The following is a 22,525-nucleotide window of genomic DNA, read 5'->3' on the forward strand; positions in this document are numbered from 1 at the left end:
TTTTCAAGTGGAGAACTGATCTGAGAGCTGTTGGTTTGCTGACCTTGTTCCTCTAGGGGTAGGAACATCATGTTTAGGGACTTTGGATCCCTTGGATTATTGACAATTCATGCCTGATGCTGCAAGGCACAAAATTGTCTATAACAGATGCCCCCTAAAGTATGAGGTCGTTTATCGGGTGAAATGCTTTATTAGGAGGATCCGAAGTTCATTCAATCTGCTGAGAAGTGTCCTGTAATAAGATACAATACAATACATTATTTTTCATACTTTTTTCATGATCTAGCTGAGGCGGGCATTCCCATGCTCAGCTTTATAAATTCATTTTGGTACATAGCACAGACGATCGTCTGATGGTAGACTGATAATTTTCTGCTGAAATTATCATCCTTTGAGAAGGATGATCATCTGCTGCAATGCTGTACATATCAAATGTCTTTATATCCTGAATATATATCGCAGCCCGGATGGATGAAACTAGATCCGGGGTCTTCAATCTCTTCCGATCTTCACTCGATGTACAAGTCGATCCATGTGAGAATTTCTTGAAGTCGAACATGGAAAGACATCGCTTGATTACCGGTCAATGATGTAAACCGTTAACAAGCGCGAGAGGAATCACCGATAATGATGATGACCCTCAAGGTACGGCAGTACAATTCACATGGTGGGAATAAAGGACTTGGCGTCGACCACCATGCAAAATCTTCTGGTCGAAGGTCATTGATGTATACCTGTCGCCGGAAGTGAGAAACTTGCCATTGAGGCATGCAAGCTTCAAAGTACTGAAGGGGTTGTTCCTAGATCAACTCCTTGGATAATGAGCTGATGTCGACAAGGAGCGATCCGTCAAAGGAGGGCCTTAATGAATCCCACATCAGTGACACGGAACGGAGCTAGTGATTGTGATGAGGTGAAAACAAACTGTGATGTATGGTTCAAGGTGGCGGTCATGAAATGGATGAAGGACAATGTATGGCAGTGGATGGGACACGGTTGACTCTTTGCAGAACAACATCTATTGAACATATAACGACACTGATGTGATGGATTGGTAGCATTACCCCAAATGTGGATGGTGTGGCGAGGACCATGGTGATGAGACCGGTGAATGAAACAACCCAACCCGATGTGATACGGAGGACAAAGTGTCATGTTCAAGAGCGACTTGCTACCATTAAAGCTGTGAGGTTCTCCCAATTTTTCCCCAATCATTGCTGACCAGTACCTCTTTATTTTTGTCAAGCTTGAGGAGGATAACATATGCTTGTTCTATAACCTGCCCTTCGGGCAAGCCCATCGCTATGTTTTAACGAGCCTAGCGATAGGGAAACTCGTTCTCGTCTAAAGACAAGTTTGTCGCTATTTAATGAATTTAACGAGTCTAACGACAAGGATAACTCGATCCTTTTCATTTTTAGAGAGTCTGAAAAGGTACATAAAGTCAACTCCAGAATTCCTTTTTCGTCATCTAATCCCTTAAGTCCGAAAAAGTATAAAACAATACAGAAGGGATGAATTTTCGATTGCTTTAACGAGCCGAACAAAACAAATGCTCGATCTTCTTGTGCAATAATCCCTCAGGTCCAAAAAGATTAAAATCTAGAGGAGGGATAGCTCTTCCGGTCGTTTAACGAGCTGGAAGGCCAAAAACTCGGCAAACTTTTCATATTTTACGAGTCAGGAGAAAAGAGCTCAAAGGAGACTCGTCTTTTGAGGAACGAGTGATAAACAGGGATAGCAGCAGATTCCAGGTACAGGTTGGAATTTTCCAATCACGGCAGCGTCACAAGGATGGCTAAGTGAAATCACTCTTCGCAGCTGTTCCTCAAAATGGGTAAACAAACATATGGAGATGAACGATTGGCCAAATGAACGGATGGAGGTGAGACTGCAAGAACACGACCAAGGGCTTTAGTATGGCTGTCAAAGGTTACATTTACCAAGGTTATTTACCGGTTCATTTTTTCTGGGTGAGCTTGAACTCTAGGGGAAGATTGCTCACAACTTATGTTTATTTTTTAACGAGCATGAACTATGTGCTAAAACTGCTCGGATCTTGCGTTTATTTTTTAACGAGCATGAACTGTGTGCTAAAACTGCTCGATTATATGGTTTACTTTTGATTTTTTACCATAACTAGCTTCTCTTTTTCACTGATAGCACTGCATTTTCAAATTGCTGCAACAAACTAGTTAGAAATGAGTAATATTTACTTGAAAATGAGATTAACACATTAATATTTACCTTGAACTACGTAAAAAAGCAAATAAAAAGGGTTTTTACCTCTCACTTTACCATTTCATTTGCATTTTGCTTGTTGGAGCTTTGGAGGAGCCTCTTTCCCCTTGATTTTCATCAGCTGATTCCGGGAGATTCTGCGGACGATTTTCGGCGCCGTTTGGACCATGTAGGAGCTAAACCTTAGCCCTTCATTCTCATGGTTTCATTTTCCTGTTTTATGCCTGTTTTGCTGTTCTATTGAGCCTCTGGGGTTTTGCCAGGGTGCCCTCTGATCAGCGCAGGTTCCCTATTCGAAAACTGCGTTGGGATTCAAGTTGTTTGAAGGCAGCTTGTCCCCCAACGCAGGTAGTACACTGGGCACCTGCGTTGGGGCATAAAAACAACAATTTTTCACAGATTTTGATGAAATTTTCGCCAGTTTTTCATCAATTTCAAGAGCTGACTCATTCTCTTGTTTGTTTTGCAGGGATTCTTGATCAAGATGGCCCTCACATGGCGAGAACGAGAACATGAAGAAGAAGATATGATTGCCCTTCATGATCCTGTTACGGTGGGCGCGCTACGAGACTGTGGTATGCTGAAGTTTTTCCGTATCTCAAGTATGAGAGCACAGATTTCACTACTGCAGTATATGCTTGATGCTTGGGATCCTGTTAACCAAGTATTCCAGATCAGGAACAAACCTATTCCATTGACCGTGACAGACATTTACTTCTTGACTGGCTTGTCAAGGCGGGGTGCCCCCATTTCTTTATCTGGTACAGTTCGGGGGAATGATTCCGTGAGAGACTATGTCCGCCAGTATTGCAGGGAGGGGTCCCAGCCGAGCAGAGACGGCAAGGTAGTCATCCGTGATGTTACTAGCAGGCCTCTCAGGTCTATTCTGTATACCCTTGGTAGGATGGCCGGCAGCGCATCTTTACATGTTGCCAACAGGTCTCATATGCAGCACGCCTTGGAGTGTCTCCAACCGAAGATCTTCAACTGGAGTGATGCAGTGCTTACTCAGATGAAAAGTCAACTGAACAAGGTGAAGGACGGGAAGCTGAAGAACTTTGGTTTTGGTTCGATTCTGACTGCCTTCGCCTTGGAGAAGATCCCTCTGATGCAACCTCAGTACATTGATCTCGGAGTGCCTTCTCCTACCGAGCCACGTATGCAGCGATGGGTCGATCACATGTCCAGACATGCAGGTCAATCCCAGATTTCTTTCAATGCTGCTTTCTTCAGGTGGTTCGATCGCCAGGAGATGGCTTTTTCTGAGTACCCATATGTTGGTATGGATTTCCAGGGTGATCTGGATATGGTACTGCCAGACGGTGCTCAGTGGGATGCTACTGGTAAGAACTTCAACCATATTACTGTTCATTGTTTTCATTTATAATGTTCTTGTGCTTTATTCTATCAAGACTTTAATTGAACTCATGTGTGCTTGCAGATGTCGGTCCTGTTCGTTCGGCAGTTCGTCTGAGACCACCTGTTGCTGCTCCGGCAGAGGAACCTGCTCGGAGAGTTATTATCCGTGATCTTAGCGATACTGAGACCCTTACAGCTGTGCAGGGGCAGGTTGAGAACCTTACCCGTGGTCTTCCGGATGTACAGATTGACGAGTTACCTTTACCGATGCAGCAGCATACTATCGGTGTACCTAGACGATGGACCCGTCTTCTGCGCATGATAGCACAGACTGTGGCTTACTATCAGGAGCATCACTAGGCTAGGGTGCCCCCTAGCACTTTTGAGTTTTTAGGTCACATGACCAATTTTGTCTCGGTTACAGAACATTATGTATGAACTTTATGAACAACTTATATATATTTTGATTTTCGATTTTCATTCTGGTTGATTTGGATGATTCATATGTACACTTTTTATGATGTGTCCCTTTTATAAATGTTGCAAATGTCTATCTAACACATAGTTTGCTAATGAGTCAGTTAATGTGTTTAAATTTCTTGAAATATGTTGATATTGAATTGAATCAAATCGTCTTTCCAAGATTTTTACCCTTAGGAACATGCGATAAATAGCTGGATTACGAACAGAATATATGCCATTGAGTTGTAGTACTACGAGCTGTGAGTCTAGCCTGACAATTAGTCGGCGTATGCCTCGTGTGACGGCATCAGAGAGTAGTTCTATCAACGCGCTATACTCAGCGATGTTATTCGTTGATTGCCCAATACATACACCTCTGAAACTTACTAACTCGCCACTTGGATCAAAAATGGCCCATGCTGCGGAGGATAGGTTCCGCGAACTACGACTCGCTCCGTCGGCATATCCAACACATGTCTCCATAAGGTTTGACATCTGCAACGAATGAAAAAAAAGGGGAATCACTCAACCAGAACAAGAACTTTGGCGAAAACAAAATACAACAAAAGCATGCAGGTTACTATTTAAGCATAGTAACGCTTGAGGTACAACCCGTTCCGGGGCTGCGCCAGTGGAATTCCGTCGTAATCTATTAACTCGTAGGCTCCTTTTGCTAACACTCTTTTAACAATATAGGGGCCCATCCATAAGGAATTGAATTTACATGCTCCTAATTTATCGGATTCTTGGTCATAAAGCAAGACCAAATCACCTTCTGAGAAGACACGGGGTTTGAAATTTTTGTCGAACTGAGCCTTGACTCGTTTCTTATGGGCTTCGTTAGCCAAAGCGGAATCACGACGGGTTTCATCCAAGTGGATTAATTCCAAGAAACGAGCCTCTTCTTCCGAAGTTCCGGGGAGGAGATCAATTGCGAGTTTAAGCGACGAAATTTCACACTGGATCAGTAAGACTGCTTCTAGACCGTACACCAATTGGAAAGGTGTGAATCCGGTTGCGTTTCTTACCGAAGTTCGATAGGCCCACAAGGCTGCATACAGGATTAGGTGCCATCTTCTTTTATGAACTCCGATCATCCTTTGCAACATACGCTTCAGGACCTTGTTGATTGCTTCAACTTGTCCGTTGGCTTGTGGATAATACGGAGTAGAGCTGTCGTGAGATAGCCCTAGTTTGGCAGCTAATTCGACCATCATGTGATTGCGGAAATGTGATCCATGATCTGTAACTATAGCCTGGGGTACGCCGAACCTGGCGACTACATGATTGAAAAAGAATAGGGCAGTTGTTTCACCAGTATTGTCCAATGTAGGCATCGCCTCGGCCCATTTGGTAAAATAGTCAACTATATATTCGGCTAAGAAACCCAATAACAATACTGGTCAGCAACAAGTCATGAACAGGGCAGCAGATTCCAGGTACAGGTTGGAATATTCCAATCACGGCAGTGTCACAAGGATGGCTAAGTGAAATCACTCTTCGCAGCTGTTCCTCAAAATGGGTAAACAAACATATGGAGATGAACGATTGGCCAAATGAACGGATGGAGGTGAGACTGCAAGAACACGACCAAGGGCTTTAATATGGTTGTCAAAGGTTACATTTACCACGGTTATTTACCGGTTCATTTTTCTGGGTGAGCTTGAACTCTAGGGGAAGATTGCTCACAACTTATGTTTATTTTTTAACGAGCATGAACTATGTGCTAAAACTGCTCGGATCTTGCGTTTATTTTTTAACGAGCATGAACTGTGTGCTAAAACTGCTCGATTATATGGTTTACTTTTGATTTTTTACCATAACTAGCTTCTCTTTTTCACTGATAGCACTGCATTTTCAAATTGCTGCAACAAACTAGTTAGAAATGAGTAATATTTACTTGAAAATGAGATTAACACATTAATATTTACCTTGAACTACGTAAAAAAGCAAATAAAAAGGGTTTTTACCTCTCACTTTATCATTTCATTTGCATTGTGCTTGTTGGAGCTTTGGAGGAGCCTCTTTCCCCTTCATTTTCATCAGCTGATTCCGGGAGATTCTGCGGACGATTTTCGGCGCCGTTTGGACCAGGTAGGAGCTAAACCTTAGCCCTTCATTTTCATGGTTTCATTTTCCTGTTTTATGCCTGTTTTGCTGTTCTATTGAGCCTCTGGGGTTTTGCCAGGGCGCCCTCTGATCAGCGCAGGTTCCCTATTTGAAAAATGCGTTGGGATTCAAGTTGTTTGAAGGCAGCTTGTCCCCCAACGCAGGTAGTACACTGGGCACCTGCGTTGGGGCATAAAAAAAACAATTTTTCACAGATTTTGATGAAATTTTCGCCAGTTTTTCATCAATTTCAGGAGCTGACTCATTCTCTTGTTTGTTTTGCAGGGATTCTTGATCAAGATGGCCCTCACATGGCGAGAACGAGAACATGAAGAAGAAGATATGATTGCCCTTCATGATCCTGTTACGGTGGGCGCGCTACGAGACTGTGGTATGCTGAAGTTTTTCCGTATCTCAAGTATGAGAGCACAGATTTCACTACTGCAGTATATGCTTGATGCTTGGGATCCTGTTAACCAAGTATTACGGATCAGGAACAAACCTATTCCATTGACCGTGACAGACATTTACTTCTTGACTGGCTTGTCAAGGCGGGGTGCCCCCATTTCTTTATCTGGTACAGTTCGGGGGAATGATTCCGTGAGAGACTATGTCCGCCAGTATTGCAGGGAGGGGTCCCAGCCGAGCAGAGACGGCAAGGTAGTCATCCGTGATGTTACTAGCAGGCCTCTCAGGTCTATTCTGTATACCCTTGGTAGGATGGCCGGCAGCGCATCTTTACATGTTGCCAACAGGTCTCATATGCAGCACGCCTTGGAGTGTCTCCAACTGAAGATCTTCAACTGGAGTGATGCAGTGCTTACTCAGATGAAAAGTCAACTGAACAAGGTGAAGGACGGGAAGCTGAAGAACTTTGGTTTTGGTTCGATTCTGACCGCCTTCGCCTTGGAGAAGATCCCTCTGATGCAACCTCAGTACATTGATCTCGGAGTGCCTTCTCCTACCGAGCCATGTATGCAGCGATGGGTCGATCACATGTCCAGACATGCAGGTCAATCCCAGATTTCTTTCAATGCTGCTTTCTTCAGGTGGTTCGATCGCCAGGAGATGGCTTTTTCTGAGTACCCATATGTTGGTATGGATTTCCGGGGTGATCCGGATATGGTACTGCCAGACGGTGCTCAGTGGGATGCTACTGGTAAGAACTTCAACCATATTATTGTTCATTGTTTTCATTTATAATGTTCTTGTGCTTTATTCTATCAAGACTTTAATTGAACTCATGTGTGCTTGCAGATGTCGGTCCTGTTCGTCCGGCAGTTCGTCTGAGACCACCTGTTGCTGCTCCGGCAGAGGAACCTGCTCGGAGAGTTATTATCCGTGATCTTAGCGATACTGAGACCCTTACAGCTGTGCAGGGGCAGGTTGAGAACCTTACCCGTGGTCTTCCGGATGTACAGATTGACGAGTTACCTTTACCGATGCAGCAACATACTATCGGTGTACCTAGACGATGGACCCGTCTTCTGCGCATGATAGCACAGACTGTGGCTTACTATCAGGAGCATCACTAGGCTAGGGTGCCCCCTAGCACTTTTGAGTTTTTAGGTCACATGACCAATTTTGTCTCGGTTACAGAACATTATGTATGAATTTTATGAACAGCTTATATATATTTTGATTTTCGATTTTCATTCTGGTTGATTTGGATGATTCATATGTACACTTTTTATGATGTGTCCCTTTTATAAATGTTGCAAATGTCTATCTAACACATAGTTTGCTAATGAGTCAGTTAATGTGTTTAAATTTCTTGAAATATGTTGATATTGAATTGAATCAAATCGTCTTTCCAAGATTTTTACCCTTAGGAACATGCGATAAATAGCTGGATTACGAACAGAATATATGCCATTGAGTTGTAGTACTACGAGCTGTGAGTCTAGCCTGACAATTAGTCGGCGTATGCCTCGTGTGACGGCATCAGAGAGTAGTTCTATCAACGCGCTATACTCAGCGATGTTATTCGTTGATTGCCCAATACATACACCTCTGAAACTTACTAACTCGCCACTTGGATCAAAAATGGCCCATGCTGCGGAGGATAGGTTCCGCGAACTACGACTCGCTCCGTCGGCATATCCAACACATGTCTCCATAAGGTTTGACATCTGCAACGAATGAAAAAAAATGGGAATCACTCAACCAGAACAAGAACTTTAGCGAAAACAAAATACAACAAAAGCATGCAGGTTACTATTTAAGCATAGTAACGCTTGAGGTACAGCCCGTTCCGGGGCTGCGCCAGTGGAATTCCGTCGTAATCTATTAACTCGTAGGCTCCTTTTGCTAACACTCTTTTAACAATATAGGGGCCCATCCATAAGGAATTGAATTTACCTGCTCCTAATTTATCGGATTCTTGGTCATAAAGCAAGACCAAATCACCTTCTGAGAAGACACGGGGTTTGACATTTTTGTCGAACTGAGCCTTGACTCGTTTCTTATGGGCTTCATTAGCCAAAGCGGCATCACGACGGGTTTCATCCAAGTGGATTAATTCCAAGAAACGAGCCTCTTCTTCCGAAGTTCCGGGGAGGAGATCAATTGCGAGTTTAAGCGACGAAATTTCACACTGGATCGGTAAGACTGCTTCTAGACCGTACACCAATTGGAAAGGTGTGAATCCGGTTACGTTTCTTACCGAAGTTCGGTAGGCCCACAAGGCTGCATACAGGATTAGGTGCCATCTTCTTTTATGAACTCCGATCATCCTTTGCAACATACGCTTCAGGACCTTGTTGATTGCTTCAACTTGTCCGTTGGCTTGTGGATAATACGGAGTAGAGCTGTCGTGAGATAGCCCTAGTTTGGCAGCTAATTCGACCATCATGTGATTGCGGAAATGTGATCCATGATCTGTAACTATAGCCTGGGGTACGCCGAACCTGGCGACTACATGATTGAAAAAGAATAGGGCAGCTGTTTCACCAGTATTGTCCAATGTAGGCATCGCCTCGGCCCATTTGGTAAAATAGTCAACTGCGACTATAATATACCCATGCCCCCCGGTCGAGGTGGGGTTACATTGCATGAAATCGATGCCCCATTTGGCGAAAGGCCCAACTGCAACTATTGGTTGCAGTGGTGCGGGTGGTCTTCTGGTTTTGCTATCAAATATTTGGCAGGAATGACAACTTCGGACTGCGATTATGCAATCTTTAAACATGGTTGGCCAAAAATATCCTGCTCTTAATATCCTTTGGGCTGTAGCGAAACCGGATTGATGCCCTCCACACGCGCCTGAATGACACTCATTCAGGGCTTTTTCGGCCTCTTCATGGGTGAGACACCTCCTCAGAACTGTATCGATACCACGACGGTAAAGGGTATCACCGACGATCACGTAGTCTTTTGCTTGGTATCGTATACGTTTCTGTTCGGAGTGTGAGGTGTCTGGCCGAAACTTTTGGGTTTGGAGATAGATAATTATATCTCCATACCATTCATCGCTTGCAGATATCAGAAACAAAGTCTCGTCCACGATTGATTCCTTGGAAGTTTCATCGTTGGACGACGATGGGAGATCGCATAATAATTCTGCGAATACCAGAGCTTTCTTTGACTTGGATTTCACAAATTCCAGATCAAACTCTTGAAGGATCGCTATCCATTTGGAATACTTGCCCCCCAGCAACTGTCGCGACAGTATATAAGTCATGGGGTTGCAATCTGACAGAATGGTAGTTTTCCTAAAGAGGATATAATGTCGAAATCTCTGTACCGCTTGAACAGCAGCAAGCGCTAGCTTTTCAACGTAAGAATATTTACTTTCTGTATCATTTAAGTTTTTACTTAAATAATATACAGGATGTTCAACTCCATCGACTTCTTGAACTAAAACCATCGCAATGGTTGTATCTGCTGCAGCTAGATACAGGTTAAAATCCGTAAGATAATCCGGGGCGTACATTAATGATGCTTTTACTAGAGACTCTTTCAAAGCGTCAAAGGAAGCTTGCGCAACCTGGTCCCAGTCGAAGGGTACATCTTTTTTCAAAAGACGTTTGTAACCTTTAGCAAGTTCTGCGTAATTTGGAATGAACCTCCTCAGAAAGTTTGCTTTCCCTTGGAGTTTCTGAATCTGAAGCAAATTCGAAGGTGGAGGCAAATTGATGATTGCCTGAACCTTACAGGGGTCGAGACGAATCCCATCTTTAGAGACTACAAAGCCAAGTAAATGACCAGAACCGACGCAAAACACACATTTGTGTGGATTGAGTCTTATCTTGTAGTGTCGGCAACGTAGAAATATCGCTCTTAGATGCTGCGGATGATCAGTCCGCTTTCGCGAATGAGCCGGAAGATCGTCGAGATATGGTTGAACAATGCTCTTGATGTCGTGGAAGGCATAATTCATAGCCCTCTGAAAAGTCGCCCCTGCGTTCTTCAAACCAAAGGGTAATTTTCGATAAGCGAATGTGCCCCACGGACATATAAATGCAGTCTTAGACTGGTCCTGTGGGCGGATATTAATTTGATTATATCCGGAGAATCCGTCCATAAAGGAAAAGATTTCACATCCGGCGCATTCATCAATTATCTGGTCGATGAAGGGTGTAGGGTAGTTGTCCTTTGGACAAGCTTGGTTTACATCCCTATAATCGACGCACACTCGTATTGTTCCTTGTTTTTTCATAACAGGAACAATATTCGATACCCAATCGGTTAGAGGAACCGGGTAGATGAATCCAGCATGGAGAAGTTTCTCAACTTCTGCTTTAATGGCAGCGGCTTTCTTAGGGTGCACCTGTCGAAGCCGTTGTCTTACTGGTTTGACATCAGGATACATTTTAATTTCATGTTCAACGATACTTGAGTCGATGCCTGGCATTTCATCATATGACCAAGCAAAGACATCTCTAAATTCGCGAAAGAGAGCGTTATATATTTCCAGTTCTGAAGGGGAACAACCTTTGCCAACATGAATATTCTCTACAATACCTGTTTTGGTCGAGATATTTATGGCTATAGTCTCTTCAATATTGGATAAGTTTCGCTCAGAATCCACCGTGTTTACAGTATTTGTTAGGAATTCAAAGACTGAAGGGTGGTAAAGATCTTTCTGAGTATCTTCTTCGTATTCCGGGAGAAGGGAACGATGGTGGTGATCATTCCATGGTGCCCCCTCAATCATCATTGATTGCAAGATTCCTTCGTCAGTCCCATGTACTTTTGACCAAGGATCTAAGGGGGTACCATATTCTCTAGATCTATCTACCCAAATGCTCGAAGAGCGCTGATTGGGATTCGCCTCCCAGGCATGAAACATTGATTGCTACAATATTTCAATGGGGCTTGGTGGCAAAACCATTGCATGATCCATAGCGACTTTGCCTTCTGTGTCTTTCAAGGTGGATACCATATTGCAGGTTGCTACAAATGGTACATTTCCTATGCAACTAGGAGGTGGTAGCGCGAAAGTTCCCATCATAGTGGGATCTTTCAACAGACCTACTCCAATATCTTGAATCGACCGGTCGCTGCCATGGATCATGGGAACGCTTCCTGTAACTTGTGAACCATTAGGGAGGAAGTTTTGTTGATCGACGACCGTAATCCCTCCTTCAAAGGGGAATGCGATCTTCCTAAAATAAGTCGACACAACAGCTTGCATGGCATAAATCCATGGCCTTCCCAGTAGGATGTTATAGTCAAGATTGCCATCAATGACTTCAACATCTATTTCTACTGTTTTGCCCCCTAGTTCAACTTTCAGGTTACTAAGGATACCGTAAGGGGTATATATCCTTCCGTCGAATGCTTTTAATGTTGTCGATGATCGCGACAAGGTTGGAGATCCTAAAGTTTTCCAGCAACTCATCGACATAATACATGTCGATGCCCCTTCATCAATAATCGTTCTATGAACTGTTTTGTTGAGGGCTTTCACTTGGACGAGGAAAGCTAGTTGAGCTGGTAACTGAGGATCATACCCTTTGTGATCAAAGGATACCAGATTAGAATCTTTAGGATCCACCCCACCAATTGCTGATAACAATGCCTGCCTTTGGGATGGGCAATGTTGTAGTACCTCAAGAGTCGACATAGCAGATGGCGATTGTGCCAAATCTTCCACTATGTTATAATGTTGTGCCGCTCTGGCACGAGGATTAAATGTCGACTTGTGTACTACTCCCTTTGGCGGTTTTATCGTTAATTCGTGCGTGATGGGGGGTACAACTTCTGCCGAAGTTGTCGTCGAACTGCTAGGTTGATCTTTACCTTTATCGTTCGACACCTGTGGATTCCCGTAATCTTTGTTCCTTGTCGAAATCAAAGCATCATTTTGTTGTTTCGAAATCGACAACATAAGTACTTGAGACGGGGAAGCGTTTCCACTATCAACCAGATTTTGACCTGGTTTAGGAAATGGATCACTTGACACAGCTGAGGTATGCGGACTCTTAAAGAACCTCTTTAGCTCAGCTTTGAACGGGAAATTCTTAGTGTTATGATCCTTGTCATCGCATATTTGACATGGATTCGGTTTCCTATTCCTAGGAGGGTTCGAAGAATTTTTCTTAGGGGATGACTCACCTTGTTTATTCTTCTTCCCTTTGTTTTGCTTCTTCTTGCTTCCTGGTTGATTGGTTTCTTTGCCTTTATCTATCGATACGGCATTTAATTCTGAAGCAAGAATTTCCTCATGCGCATTTTGATTCGAACCCTTACGGGCCTTCTTTTGATTGGTCCTTTTCGGATTCGTGTTTGCCGTGCCAATCACGCCATCGCCGGCATGAGAGTCACTATTTGATTTAGGAGGAGGAGGGATTGAAAACTCTGGTCTAGGGGCATCTGGTATTTTGTCATAGAGCGTGCCGGACTGAGTATATACTAAGTCCAAATATTGTGCACGAGCAATAACCTGCTCTTCTGTCACGACTCCCCCCTTTGCCACATCTTCCGTTATGGCCGGAAGTAATGACTTTATAAACCACTCAGCTAAAAGCTGATCAGGAATGTATGTTTTAACCATTCTTCGTCGACGTCGCCACTCATGTATATGATCTGATATATGAGTTGCGGTTGTCTGTTTGAAGTTAGTCAATATCTCTGTTCCCGTTTCATACCTTATCGGTAATTGAAAGTGGGTTGAAAATGTCGTGGCAAGGGAGCTAAAATTGTCGAACGAAGCTCTTGGCAATTCTATATACCATTTCGCCGCTGGACCTGTCAATGTCCTCTGAAAGAGGCGAAGCCTTATCGAATCATCATTTAAAGTGTTCGACGAACACCATAGATGAAATGTCATCACATGATTCGACGGGTCTTCACCTGGATTTCCATTGAATTTAGGAATGTCGGATGGGAGTTTGTGCGGGATCACTGGCCACCATGGGGTGTAAGCAATTGGATCATTGGTTAACCGATGTAAATCAGGCAACTCTAAAGTCGCCACGAATGGTAACTGTTGATTCAAGTTAGGGGAAGCGTATCCAGGGTATGATGGAATCGCCTGAACAGTTGGTCTTTGCATACCAGCATAATGGAGTTGATGTTGGTATGACTGATACGGTTGATGGACTTGACCACTTTGGATATATGGTTGTCCAGTATTCGCAAAGATTTGCTGTTCAGAACCTTGGTACACTTGTTGGAATTGTGGCTGTTGGTATTGCACTATCCACGGTTGCGATACCATGGGTTGTTGTGCTATACTAACCATTGGACCAAGATGTGGGGTGATTGTACCCGATTGTACTTGTGTCGCCCCACCAGTAGGCGATTGTGGTTGGGTCGCAGGGTCAAGGGGCTGTTGCATGAGAACCTGAGAAATCTGAGGTTGACATACAACAGGCATCGTTTGAACTTGCGACACGGTTACAATAGCCGGTGTAGTTGGGATGTTCGTCACAGGTACACACTGTTGCATAGAATATACAACTCTTGGTGGCTGGGATAGCATAGGTACCCAACTACTCGTTGCAATTCCACCATAACTTGAATAAGGTTGAGAACTCCCGTATGGGTACCCTCCCGGAGGGGGTAATGAAAGGGCGTACTGCCCCCCATACGGTGGTAATCCAGAACTCAAGGCAATTGATTGTCCTGGAGGACTGGATGGCCTAAATTGATTCCCAAAAGGGTCAATTTGTTGAGTCTCACCATAAGAGTTACCAGACATTACTCCGGAACAAACAGGAACAGACCATACTGCCGAGATAGTCCCTTGGTGGACTCCTTCTAGCGACTGAGAGCTAGTTGGGACAGATGGTATGCCGGCGAACATTGTTGGATTTGCAGCAGGTAATTCTGTCGTCGCCGTGTCATTTGACACAGTCCTAGATGTCGACGGTTGTTCAGACATTTTGAGTCTATCCAATTGATTGCCTAGTGATTCTACAGGAACTTCCACTGGTGATGGACAAACTTCTGTTGTAGCAGGAAATAGAGTGACCCCTACTCCAAAATGAGTTGGAGTGGATACTTGCGGTTCCTCTATAATTTCCTCTATCGCAATCAGACCAGGTGGAAGAGGAAGACCGTCAGGTCCGTAATAGATTTCCGGTGCCGAAGAAGGGGTTGTATCAACAGCGACAGATGTTCGAGGAACAAAACTCTCTGGACCAGTTACAGATGGAACTGGTTCAGTTATACAAGTATTTGCCCCCAGACTAGGATCAGTATTACTGTCCTTCTGCGGCGGTCGAACTTCTTCTATAGAGGCAGGGTTTCCGGAAATGTTTGGAGTAACCAGAATCTCAGATGTTGTTGGAACACTTGTTCTAACTTTTAAAGGAGATTTTGAACTGGTTCGACGAGCTCGCTTTGTCCGGACTGTTTTCGATTCCGGAGACAAAGACGGTTGACTCGCGAGCCTCCGAGAACGACGGATATTCAATTGACTTTCTTCCACGATTGCGGATTACTCGATCAACTAAAATATAAAGGGGAAAATTTGTGTTTCCGATTTGAATGAATTTTATTAGACGCTTTTAAACATAACTTTGCTTTTTCATGTTTTAAGAGTCGAGAAAAAGCTAAAGATGACTCTAGTCTCCTTCGATGTATTAACGAGCCCGAAGTGACAAATGCTCGGTTGGACCTTTTCAGTTATAGAGTTTGAAAAGGGCCAAAAGAAACTGCTCTGGAGATCTAGGCAGAGGGTGTGCCAAACCTTTCGCGAAACCACAGAATACGTTTTACGGTACGGGTGGTCGATCTTCGTGAATGCTGTGTTCACTGCATCGCGATCAGTAGGGCGGCCGACACGGCTTCCTAAGGATAAAGGATAAATGCCTATAGGGGTCTCCCAATATATACGCGACGGTACGTGGGAGCACAAGTCCGTATTAGTGCTATCGTCCCTCAGGAGGAATCACCCACCTTCGTAGAGATCGACAGTCACTACGTTTAACGACGCCGGAACACGTCTCTAGCTTAGACCTCTATGTGTTTGCGTTATGTTTCAATGCGTTGTTAGGTTCATTCAGTATATTTTAAGTTGATCTTTTTTAAAGTTTGCCTTTCAAGGTTCACCACGAGATGTATATGAAAAATTCCTAAATGCAGCCTAAGATGAGAAGCAAGCTTTTTCAAATCTTTTTGACTGATGAAAATCTTAACTACTGAGGGAGAAGAAAGGCAAATCTTTTCACACAGTTCATACAGCACAAACTAATGCACTTTCTCCTAAATCATCATGCAAACTTTTCAAATGCAAAATGCACAATGCAAGTATTTCTTTTCCCTTTCTTAATGTTGATGCACTACAGAAAGAAAGCTGTTATATAATTTTGATTTCAATTTCAAGCGAAAACAAACAAGCTTGTCCAAAATCAAAAGACACCTTAAGATTTACTTGTTTAATCACTGGAAATACATGAAATCAAACCATAATGACGAAAGTAAAAAGACTAATCAGCTATGGACAGCAAACAAGCTAACTCTTTAGACCAGCAAAATGCCTAACACAGGTTCAGATCTAAGAGGCCAAAGCACGACTAGTTCACTTTCGTTATGGGAAATTGTAAATGATGTAAGAAATACAAAAGAACAAGTACAATTTCGTTATATAACAGAGGCGGAATGATGGCAAGTAAGGTTGGTTTCAGAACAGGTACAAGACTGGTAACTGGCTGCAAAATCTATAGTGAAAACAGGCAAGAAAAAGGGAGGAAACCCCAAATGCACAAGGCAAAATTGGGCCAACGCAGGTGCTGCACAGCCAGTCTGGCTCTCAGCGCAGGTAGCCTGTGTACTACTTGCTTTGGAAAGCAAAAGTTGCGTTTTCTCAGTTTCCGGGTCACAATTTTCTCAAAAATTCACAGTTTTTGCTCAAATCAGAAGCTATCAGTCAAGCACACACTAAGGGATGACAAGGAAGATGAAAAGCTATCACTAAGAGCTTACAAGGATCCTTGTAGATCAGCTCTTCAAATCATGAACATGCTCAGGAATGAGCTAGAGTAGCTGCCCTCTACTTCGCTTTTGATATAGTCAAAAGCTTTTCGATTTGGTACTCTTTTGTTCAGGAAATGAATAGCAAAACACTACAAACAATCAAACATATACGTTCCCCAGCGGAGTCGCCAGTTTGTTGTAGGGAAAAGTATCCGACTCGGATGACCCTATCCCACTCTAAGGGTGATAGTACCTCAGCAACAACTGTAAAGAAAACTACTTAAGGTTTACTTCTTTATGAAATCAAGAGAGAATGAAGAAATGCACTAACCGTTGCCTTGCGCTTAATGTCGAATCCAAACTCTTCTCTTTGCTGCTTACTCCCAGCTCCTTGCTCTTTTGCTGGCCCAGCTACAATGAGATCCTGCAAAATAACAAAGAAGGAAACTACAAGAAGCATGCAATCATAACTGATTCAAGGATTAGCATAAACCAAATATACAATTATCACAATACATCATTGAAACAAGTGCATATAGAAGAACCTCAATAGCTTTTATTAATGGAAGAAGTAAAGTTCTGAGAGTGTTACAACCATTGAAGGCCCCAATCCAGCAACACCTCCCAGCAGAAAGAATTTCTCCTCTTCACCTCCTTCAAGCAATCACCCAATAGTTCTATAGTGAAACCAACAGCATATCATTACTTTGCACAAAATTCCAGCCTCTTGAGCTCATAGGAGAGAGCTCAATATATAGATGAATTGAGAAAGGATGAGTCAGCTTGCAACTGATGTGTAGCTGCCTTGTGTCCTCTCTCTCTTCAGTTGATCTTCAGTTCTTGAGTCCACTTGGAGAACCTTGCTTCCACTTGGAGAAACAGAGCCTCTGACTCATCACAAGGCGAAATCCTTGATCCAAGTGTCATTTTTGGAAGATTCCAGAGCAATGACTCAGTGTGCCACTTGTCCCATCTCGCTCAGCGCAGGTGGCCTTTGTTCTACCTGCTTTGCAACGCAGATACACCATGGAGGAGTTGAGTTTCAGCGCAGAAGCCTAGTGGAGCACCTGCTTTGATTTCAGGATTGCTTGTTTTTGAGTGTTTTCAGGTGGAGAACTGATCTGAGAGCTGTTGGTTTGCTGACCTTGTTCCTCTAGGGGTAGGAACATCATGTTTAGGGACTTTGGATCCCTTGGATTATTGACAATTCATGCCTGATGCTGCAAGGCACAAAATTGTCTATAACACTTTAGGCTTAGGAACTCCATTAAAAATATTAATTATTTTAATATCTCCTTAACTTAGTAGAATGTGCTCAAACCATTTATGGGTCTTGGAGACTCATGCGCTTTAGCCTCTCCACCAGTTTTCATGGCTAGAGAACATTTGATGCTACCCTAAATCAATAATGGGTAGGTTCCATACCTAACAAACCTTGTGAGGGCCGATCCGTGATATAACATTGTATCGCCATGGAAGGGCTAAAGCAGTGTAACACAGGAAAGAGGGACCAAAACAAGAATAGGACGCCCTCCTCCACTCTCCTCCACATGGCGGGTTCCCACATCTCGGTGACCCTGCATCCCGCAATCCTGTAATATCTATGGACCGGTGACGTTCTAACTTCAAAGACTATGCGGGGGCTGATTTGAGATATAATGAGAAATCACTGGGGGAGGGCTGAAAAAGTTTAACATAGGAAACTTGAACAAAATAGGAGTGGGCCACCTCCCTTCTCTCTCCCCCACGTGGCACAATCCCGCATCACAGCAGTCCCGCAGATAGGTTTATTGACAGGTTCCAAACCTAAAAGATTGTGCGAGGGTCGATATTGCGATATAGTGTTGTATCGCCAAGAAGGCAGAGAAATGATTTAACAAAGCAAAGATGAACAAAACAGGAGTGGGCCGCTCCCCTTCTCTCCTCCATGTGGCACAATCTCGCATCATAGCAGTCTCGCAGCTCGTCACATTGGGAGGTTCTAAAAACTTCAAAGACTTTGTTGAGTCCAATTTGTGATATAGTGTCGTATCCTCGGGGGAGGGCTAAAACGATTTAACAAAGGAAATGCTTGAAAAACCAAGGTGGGTGACCCCCTTTATCTCTCCACGTGGTAGTATGGTAAGTGACATGGTAGTACGGATGATGACGTAGTAGAGAACACGTGTCACCCACTTTCATTATTTTCAGGGGTGACATGAGACCATTTCCAGGTGCCACATGTCACCACTCACAGGGTGACACGTGGCAGTGATGATGTCACCCTGCAGACCGATGATCACACCTGTTAAGGGGAAAAAGGCTAAAGACAATGGTGCGAAGAGATTGTGATATGCGGGACTCCCCCCGAGATGCGATAAATTATAACGACGTGGTCCATAAGGATCTCGCGTCTGGACTATCGGTCTGCGCTATGGAAAAACGGTAGAACAGGGTAAAGTAGAGTTAAAGCGCTAATATGCGGGCGATAACAAAGGAAAATGACTCCAAAACATGGGTCCGAAGGCCTTAGCGCCTGAGGGCTCAGCCCCTGGTTCCATCTCTCGGTCATACGAGGATAGTCACACGAGGGGCAAAGGCGAAAATCCAAAATGCCCGTTTCGTTTGTTTGAGAAGAAAAATCCCACACCCGCGAGTCCATGCGGTTACACTGGAATGCATATCACCTGCTGCTTCAAGACACCGATGGTGTATTACAGAGGTTCAATGGGCAGATGGGTCGGTAGCTAGATTACTTTAATAGAGCATGGCATAGCAATGGAGCAGTGCAAGGGACTAATAAAGATTAATGGCCTAGTATGGAGCCTCATCCCTCTACACAACAAAGGACCGCAAATATCAGCACTAACAGGTGACCCAACCACTACTCCATAGAGGAAGGCCTTCAAGTAGTAAAAACGGGAGTGATGGGAGGGCCATACAGCAAGCCAACTGCAATCTTTAACAATGGTTATGACCAGGATGGGCACTAAGATAATTAATGCTTCTCTTTGACTGATATTCATTTTTGATGTCATGTAACATGCCTCCCTTCAATGAGGCATTTATTTCTATAATATTTTTTTGGTCCACAAAGCCATTCCCGACTGATACAGCTAGTCGACCTCACAGCTGAATCTAGGAGATAGATATTTTTGTTGTAATGTCGCTTCTTGCTCCCCTCTCCAGATAAATAGGGGAAAGTAAGACTTAGAAAAGGTTCATAAATTCTATACAAAACATTGCATGTTATATTTCAGACTATATTCTTTTGCAATACAGATCTTTTCAGAATATCAAGGAAACAATGGTGATTCCCTCTTCAAAAGATTACAGTATGTGTTCCCCTTAGATGTTCATTCTTCTTCCCCGAATTCATGTAATTATTGTTGCTAGATGTGTTTCAAGCTTCCTCACAGATTCATTAGTATCTATATGTTAACGCAAATGCTTGTAGCTATTTCACAAATTAATTTGCCTGAACATTGTTTATGTATATGCCTGTGAGGATTACTGAGATTAGATCTTTAAATCTGCAGCACATGAATCATAGGTTTCAGTTCTCCTTTCATTCATTATTTCTACTTGTAACCCAAATAAACATAAAAATCCTTAAATGTCTCAAGCTTTGTGTGTTAAATATAGAAGTCTTGAAGCCTTATGCTCTATGTGATGAGTTATTCTTCTCCCTTTTCCTCTCTCACACACTCTGCAAAAGATTATTAGCTGTAACACCTTGAAGCTCTCAACCTCCGCTATTTTTATGCTTATTTATGAGATGGAACTTGTGAAGAAGTACCAAAAGTCCATGTTTTATTTCTTTGGATTAATGAACCAATCCTTTTCCTCTGTACATATGTACCTATAGATCATAAGTGTTGTCTCCACTGTCTCGTAAATCAGTTGAGACACACCATTTTAGATCTGATCTTGAAGCAATCCAAGGCTCTCTATGGGAGAGAGAACATGTTCATCAATTTACAATTTGATTACAGATTATATTGCACACTTTGGATTATAGCTGCTTCTGCATATACAACAGGAAATTTGCCAACTGAATTTTAATTGTGTAATGGTATAAACACACTAATTTTCATTAAGGTAGTCATAATTTTAGTACAGTTTTTATATATATATATATGATAATTAAAAAATTTATTTGAATTTCCATGCATATAGTCCAACAGTTAAGTGGAGAAGTGGAATAGTTAAGTGAAGAAGTTTGATGTCACATGTCTTTGAATAAGACTATAACTAAGAGTTGCTTCACGCACGATTTCTTGCCTTCAAAAAAAACTTTATTTCAGTGTTTTGTGAATTCATTAATACGCAAGATTTCCTTATCTTGAACCTGCAACATTCTCTCCTTCAAATTTACTGATTACGTCTTAATGACTTGTCGGATAACTGTGAGGTAAGCAAGTTCCGCCATTAAAACTATACCAAAAACATAAATTTATTAGTCGAGGCAGCACCTGCACATGCATGCAACGGCCCTTTCCGGGTATCAAGGCGTGCTGCTTCTAATTCTCTCCCTTTTTTATGCAGTGATACGACAGAGATTTGAAAATCATAGGACGCCGTCTGGGGTGTCTTCACATTGCAAACCCACTTCCTGAGCCACCGTTAACTCATACATATCTCATTCTTTCTGCTCATACTGATAATCATCGCTCCTTCATTAATTTACACACTCCCCACAACACGCCTTTATACCTTCCCTCCCCCTATATAACACCAACGTTATGCCCATTCCATCCACAATGGTTGAGCTTTATCCAGCATAACCTACTAATTATTATTAACAATATACAAATTCTCTGTGTATCCCACCCCTCACGATGCAGGCCCTACGAGTCTCGCCTTGTTTTCAAGAAAACCATGAGGATCTGCAGTTAAAGTTGGACACTAAAGAAGAGACTGGTAGTTTTTTCCATCGACTTCTAAGCCGAGAAGAAGCAACAGGGTATTCCTCTCGCATTTACTACAGAGCTCCAGCTCTGGGAAGAATCCCTTTCAATTGGGAAGCCGAGCCAAGGAAGCCTAAGACGGTGGAAAGCTGTTATGTGAAAGAGGAATTGGTTGATCATGAGATAATTCCGCCCTTGAGTCCACCACCGTGCCTTCAAGCCACAAATAATAGTAAGTCACGCAGTTTTTCATGTGGAAAAAGAAGGGCGGTGTTACTGCAGAAGATCATGTACTTCCTGCAACAACAAAAAACCGAAATGAAAGCAAAGGTGAGGCGGATGACACGAAGTCCAACAGCAGAGATGACAGTAAGCGAGGCAGATGAGATGATGATGAAGAATGGTGGCATTGGCATTGAAAATAGTATAACTTCAGATTCACAATGTGAGGTTAATTACGCAGCAGCAAAGACAGAGACTGACGATGATGATGGTGATTTGATATCAGAATTTAGCCAAATGAGCTTCGGACGATCCGACACTAGTAGTTCCAGTTCGGACATCGACTCCGATCATGTTTGAGTAGCTTAGATTACCATATTAATACATTTTAATGATTTGGATGTCAGATTTTCGTATGAGTCATATGTTAATACAATCTAATTCACCTGTGTATCCAGTTCTCATGCCAACCAATTAAGGAATCAGTATTGCTCTTCCTCGCAGACTGAAATTTGTAGGTGAGGTGCAAGAAAGAGTCAAAAGCGAAAACGCTTGCGGTGTCTGCAAATTAGGGTTGGCACCTTATTTCGTTTTGCAACAGGGTGCAAAGAAACATTGATATAATGGAACAAAAGTCTAATCACAGAATATGAGTGTAATTGAAACTTTGTAATTCTTTTCATTACCATATCATACATATGAAAATCACATACTAAATTAGCGCTGGACAGTGCTCATTCTTCTCGTTACCATACATACAGATAATATGCCCACGAGTGATCTGTTGACACACCTATCGGCAAAATTTCGCAAACCCGTACAAATTAATCATTTTCTTAAATCAATAAAAGAACAAAAAACTGAACTGAAAAAAA

Source organism: Pinus tabuliformis, chromosome X (assembly GCF_031772625.1).
Source record: "Pinus tabuliformis cultivar Carrire ecotype Pingquan chromosome X, CPIR1, whole genome shotgun sequence".
Lineage (NCBI taxonomy): Eukaryota > Viridiplantae > Streptophyta > Pinopsida > Pinales > Pinaceae > Pinus > Pinus tabuliformis.